This window comes from Phoenix dactylifera, unplaced genomic scaffold, assembly GCF_009389715.1.
Source record: "Phoenix dactylifera cultivar Barhee BC4 unplaced genomic scaffold, palm_55x_up_171113_PBpolish2nd_filt_p 001937F, whole genome shotgun sequence".
In the NCBI taxonomy this organism is placed as follows: Eukaryota; Viridiplantae; Streptophyta; class Magnoliopsida; order Arecales; family Arecaceae; genus Phoenix; species Phoenix dactylifera.
In genome coordinates, this window is record NW_024069221.1 from 46245 (window position 1) to 52955 (window position 6711).

At 40.8% G+C, this 6711-nt stretch overlaps 1 non-coding gene across 1 annotated transcript; it reads right to left on the bottom strand.

Moving 5' to 3' along the window:
• Positions 1-3585: 3585 nt before the first annotated feature.
• On the bottom strand, positions 3586-3691 carry LOC120109235. The gene has a single exon (XR_005510203.1). It is a non-coding gene; the product is annotated as a small nucleolar RNA R71 (small nucleolar RNA).
• Positions 3692-6711: the final 3020 nt, after the last annotated feature.

A 6711-nucleotide genomic window follows, 5' to 3' on the forward strand; every position in this document is an offset into this window, starting at 1 on the left:
GAACAATAGTAGAGCTTTGAATACGAAGGAAGCACTTTTTGGTTTGAGTTGAATGCACTTCTTCCTTCTTTTGCTTGTATTTACTCTTCGGAAGCTTTTAGTAGTTGAAATGCTTTTATGCTCAGATGGAATAGCTCTCTTGTTGTTTACTACTATTCACTCTGGCTATTTAAGTGGTTCCTTTCGAAAACTAGCCGTTAGGGAGTGATTTGTAGCCATTCTGTCTCGTCTGCACATTCTGACAATGTATCCGTTGGGATCGGAGTCGACTTGTGCGATCTGGAGTCGACTCGGTGATAAGTGCTTAATAATTTATAGTCTAGTTATCTTTCCATGGCACTTATCAATGTTCTTAAACTGATAAATACGTATTTTACCATAAAATTGAATAATCATTGAAATAAATTTAAAATACGGTGAAAAGAAAAAAAATAATAATAATTCTTTTCTTAAATCAGATTCTAAACTTGTCTCTCTCTTGGTTGCAATCTTTCATGAAAACTACAGAAAAACATATAAGGAGATTGTGTTGATCCGGCTAAGGTTATAATTAAATGGGCTTTGGTCCTGGTTAGATTGAAAGTTATAATTGTATGGAAAATATTTGATTAACCCTTTTATTAAGTCACGGTCTTATTTATTTTATCTGGTCGAGTTCAGTCTGAAGCGGTTTAGTAAGAATTAAATGACATTGGACTCGAGAATAAATCAACAACCATCCAAAGCCAACTCCCCTATCCCTCCTAGATCAACAGCCATCCAACAGAATTTTTTTCACAATGCTGAAACAGGGAAACTCATGCCGATGATTCGAATTTTCCCCCATCAAAGCAACCCGATCCTCCATCCTCAATAGGACCTCGTATCAGCCGCGTGCCAAATCCACCTAAGAGGGAAATCAGTCGGGCGTCTTCCGCATCCAACTGTGGCATCGTCTTCATCCCCGGGTGTTCCGCCAGCGACCACTCCTCTGCTGCAATCAGCGAACCATTCCAGCCACGAGACCCACGAAATCCTCCACGCGTGCAGCCAGCAACCGAGTAGAAGACCAATCTCCTCCATGTTCCACACAGTGCACCAGCGCCATCAGCCCGTTCCAGCCGCATCAACCGCGTGCCCACCGCATCCAGCTCCTCCATCTTCATCCGAATCCATTCCCAGAAGCCGAATCCACCGACGATCTCACCGTCTGCATCCCTCCGGATTCAAGATCCCCAAATCCTGGATGACCCTGCCTCTGACTCTTCTCCCTTCCGCATTCACCAGTCTCTGCAATCAAGCCCGAGATCATTCCCAGCATCACGCCCTTCTCCAGCGATCTCGCGTGCAATAGGAATCAAGCCCGAGATCATTCCCAGCATCACGCCCTCCTCCTTGCTGGGGATCCATCGCTGGGTCCTCGGCGATCTATAAAAGAAGGACGAGCAAGGAGAGGAGTGGGGGAAGCTCGGGGAGAAAACAGGGGAGACCCCCTGTTTCGGTGAAAAGAAGAAGAAAGCCGAGAGGGAGAGAAAAGAAATAAAAAAAGAGAGAAAGGAGGGGGAAAGAGAATAATTTTGGATATTTTGGAAAAAATGAGAGGTGATCAATTTCATTTGAAGATGGGAGGTCGTCCGGAAAACATGCGCGGCTAACCGTCTAGTCTAGGGCTGGATGAAGCCCTAGCAATGTATCAGGGCAATTGTAGTTCTTACTTTTTTATTATTTTGGAGCTTGTTTAAATTCTTATTTTCAATGAAATATTTTTTTATGATATTTAAACTTTGAGCATGCTAGTTACTAATCATGTTTGCTAAAGTAGTCTAAGATGATCCATGCCTAGAAAGATGAAGTGTGCTGCATCCTAAATTAACATACTTGGTAGACACTTCATGCTACACCGAAGATGGATCTTCCTAACACTCTTTATGATTTTATTTTAAAAGGCTTGTAGCCAAATTGCATGCCTCTCCAAAAGACAAAAATTAAGAACACAGTCCTTGATGCAATGCTATGTGGTGGATTCCAAACCCTAGATCTATTTACTCTGATAAATTTCAATTCGCACTCATAGTTTAATTTAGTTAAATCAAGTTAGCAAATCCTTTTTCTTGATTTATTTTTAAAAGAAAAATAACTTATTCTTCAATCCCTGTGGACCGACACCCGTAATCACTATCCTACAGGATACGTGCTATTGCATGGTTTATTTTTAAAAATGAAAGAACCGATCAATTTTTGGCGTCGTTGCCGGGGATTGCTAGCATAATTATTTTTCCTATCATTAAAAAAAATTAATTAATTAAAAAAAAACTTTCAAAAATATATATATATCTAAAATAAAATAAAAAATTATTTTCTATTATTGTTACTTTTCTTATCTCCTTTTTCTCTTCTACTAATTTTTTTTATTTTTCTTTTGGTCTTATTTGATCAGAAATCGAGGAAAAAATCTGGGATGATCAAAAGGAGAATAGCTGGAAAAGGAATGCTGTAGAGGTTTGCCTAAAAAAAATTTAATTGCTGGGAAAATTCTCTTTGGTAACCTCTAAACCTTTCTTGTTTAAATTGATTATTAGCTTAAAATTTTGTGGTGATTGTTTAATTTTAATTTCAGCAAAATTGTGAATGCATGTCTGATACACATACACCAATTGATCTGCACTTAGTAAGGGCAATCACCCCAATAAGATAAGAGCCGGATTTCATCACCGGACTCTTGCCCAACTTAGGTGAACTCAATCTCACATAGTGTCACATTAATTAAAATCAATTAGACGTTGGCTCCTAGGGACATTCGAGCTCAATAGGACGAAGATCACCGAAAGTTGCACCAATTTCGCTCTGTGGCTCAGTTGATGTCTAGGCAAGTTTTGTTCCTATAAGGAAGACAGTTCATCTGTTCGAGGCAAGTGGGTTTTAAGTGGGACCTTTGCGAACGCATCGTGACCCCTCCACTTACCTGGGAGCTTACCTGGTCAACTCGGTTCATTAGACCGGATTGGAGGCTTAGGTGCCCTCTTCAAACCAGTTAGGAGCTGTCTAGTGATTTTAGGACAAATACAAGGATTGATGTGTTTTTCTTTTATTGCATGCTTGATTGATCAAGTACTAGTGTATGCAAGGGAGTCATTCTAGAGTACGTGATCTATTACCTTTTGATCCTGAAATAGAACGGACCCTTAGAAATATTCGAGCTGAGATCAGAATAATAGAATCATCCCCACCTCTTGAGATGGCTGAAGAACAACCCAAACTCCTGAGGGAGTACTTCCACCATTTACACTTCCCCATCTTGCATTCGATTACCTGAAGTAGCAGCTGTACAATATGAAGTAAAGTCTAGTGTGATCCAACTGCTCCCATCTTTTTATGGGCTCACCAATGAAAATCCATATAAATACCTAGATGAATTTCTTGAGATTTGCACCACTGTCAAGATTCAGAACTTCACTGATGATACTCTGAAACTTAGATTATTTCCCTTCTCCCTTAAAGATAGAGCCAAACAATGGCTGAATTCTTTAGAAGCCAACTCGATTCGTTCTTGGGATCAAATGCAACAAGAATTTCTTAAAAAATACTTTCCCATAGGAAGAACGAACCAGTTTAGACGTGCCATTACAAGCTTCTCCCAAACCGAGGGAGAAGAATTTCATGAAACTTGGGAGAGATTTCGGAACCTAATCCGTAAATGCCCTCATCATCAAATACCTAAGTGGCAGCTAGTGCAATGTTTCTATGACGGATTGACTGAACGAAACCGTCAGATGATCGATGCTGCATGCGGGGGATTTATGCTTCAAAATGAGCATGAAGCATGGCAAATATTTGAAAATCTTAATGAAAACTCCCTCCACCATGCTTCCTGTTCTCGTCAAGCACCCCCGAGTTCTCAAAGAAAAGGGACCATTTGTGAAATAAGTCATTCTATGGACCTGTCTAGCAAGGTAGATGCATTGTCCCATAAGATTGACCAACTGATGATAGGTGGGCATTTCATTAACTCTTCTCAAGCACAAATGTGTACTATCTATTCTAGCCTGTCCCACCCTATTCATGAGTGCCCCTCAGCGCCCTAATTCCCCGAACTCGTGCAAGAACACATCAATGCTGCTCAAACACAGCCCAGACCGGGTAATGACCCATTTTCCAATATATATAACCCGGGATGGCGGAATCATCCAAATTTCTCTTGGAGACAGCAAGCTTCGAATACTGCCCAACCCCACTCCCAAAATTTTCAAAACCCTCAGAATTTTCATCTCTACCATCCCTCAACTCAATTTCAACACCCACCTCCTCCAACCCAAAGAAATACAACCTTTGAGGAGAAAGTGTTGACTGCCTTTCAAGGTTTGGAGGCAAACACACAACTATTGCACTCTCACACGCAATCAATTGCTAAGCTAGAATCCCAAATGGGTCAACTAGCCAATGCATTAAACAAACGAGAGGAAGGTAAGCTTCCAAGTCAACCAATGAGTAATCCAAGGGGACAATACATGGCTTAAGAAACTCGACTAAATCATGAGCAAGCCAATGCTTTGACTACTCTGAGGAGTGGCCATATAATAGATAATAAGGTTGGGGAGGGTAACAATAAGAAAGGTGAAGAAGAGAAGAGGAATGTTTTATATGAAAATCCAAAACCTTCTTCAGCTAGTCCACCATCTGCCACAACCCACATTCCAAAGGCCCCATTCCCTGAAGCACTTAATGCACCCTCTCCCTTTGGCAAGAAGGGAACTTCATTAGAAGAGATGATGGAGGTCTTCAAACAAGTTAAAATCAACCTCCCACTCTTTGATGCCATCAAACAAGTTCCCTCCTATGCCAAATTTCTTAAAGATCTTTGCACCCAAAAGCGGAAATCTAGGACACATGTGCCTAAAAAGGTCCTCCTAACTGAGCAGGTAAGTTCCATTCTCCAACACAACACCCCTCCAAAGTTCAAAGATCCTGGTGTTCCCACTATTTCATGTGTCATAGGAAATAACTCTATCGACCGAGCACTCTTAGATCTAGGGGCAAGTGTGAATCTTCTACCCTATTCAGTCTATGAAAAATTTGGGTTAGGTGAATTAAAACCTACCTCGGTGTCCTTACAATTGGCTGATCGATCTGTGAAGATGCCAAGGGGGATGATTGAAGATGTTCTTGTCAAGATAGACGAATTTTATTTTTCAGTAGATTTTATCGTCCTTGACATGGAACATGTGCCCAACCTAAAAAAGCAAATCCCTGTGATTCTTGGTCATCCCTTTTTAGCGACAGCCAATGCATGTATCAACTGTAGAACTGGAGCAATGGATATATCATTTGGGAACATGAAAATTAAGTTAAATGTGTTTCATGCCGCTGAACAACATATGAGGGAAGATGAGTGTTGCCTAATTGACGAAATGGATGATCTTGTAGAGAACGCCCTTCCCTATATCTTAGTAGATGACCCCTTAGAGGCATGTTTGGCCCATTTTGACATTGACAACTTTGATATAGACAAGGCCGTAGAAGAAGTTAACATCTTACTCGACAATCAATCTCCTTTGAGTTCCCTTCCTTGGAAGATCCGACCTGAACCCCTTCCCCCCATTGCTAGCACACCACTTTGTCCTTCCATTGATTCTCCACCTAAACTTGAGTTGAAGCCACTTCCGACAAATCTTAAGTATGCCTTTTTAGGACCAGAAGATAGCCTCCCTATAATCATCGCAGCCAACTTATCTACTGAACAGGAGGGTAAACTTTTAAAGGTGCTAGAAGAGAATAAACATGCCATAGGATGGTCTGTAGCCGATTTGAAAGGGGTTGACCCCTCTGTTTGCATGCATCGAATTCATCTCGAAGATGATGCAAAACCCACCCGAGAAATACAAAGAAGACTCAATCCTAACATGAAGGAGGTAGTCAAGAAAGAAGTGGTAAAGTTATTAAATGCCGGAATCATTTATCTAATTTCTGATAGTAAGTGGGTGAGTCCCACACAAGTGGTACCCAAGAAATCAGGTATCACTGTGGTTGAAAATACGAAAGAAGAATTAATACAAACACGCACAACCACGGGTTGGCGCGTGTGCATTGACTACAGAAAACTTAATTCAATGACTAGGAAGGACCATTTTCCTCTACCTTTCATAGATCAAATTTTGGAACGGTTGGCTGGTCAAGGTTTCTACTGCTTCTTAGATGGTTATTCTGGATATAATCAAGTACCTGTTTACCCAAACGATCAAGAGAAAATCACCTTTACTTGCCCATTTGGGACATTTGCATATAGGAGGATGCCTTTTGGACTATGCAATGCACCCGCAACTTTTCAACGATGCATGATGGCCATTTTTTCAGATATGGTGGAAAACTTTCTAGAAGTGTTCATTGATGATTTCTCAGTTTTTGGCCTATCTTTTGACGATTGTCTGGACAATTTGACCTTAGTTTTGAAAAGATGTAAGAAGACCAACCTAGTATTAAGTTGGGAAAAGAGCCATTTCATGGTTCAAGAAGGCATAGTTTTAGGACACATCGTGTCCAAGAGGGGCATTGAAGTAGATAAAGCCAAAGTCGATCTTATTTCCAATCTCCCTCCACCCAAAACTGTGAAACAAATCCGATCATTCCTTGGCCATGCTGGTTTTTACCGTCGCTTCATTCAGGATTTCAGCAAGATTTCCAAACCCTTGTACAATCTTCTTGCCAAGGACACTCCCTTTGTCTTTGATAAAGCATGCG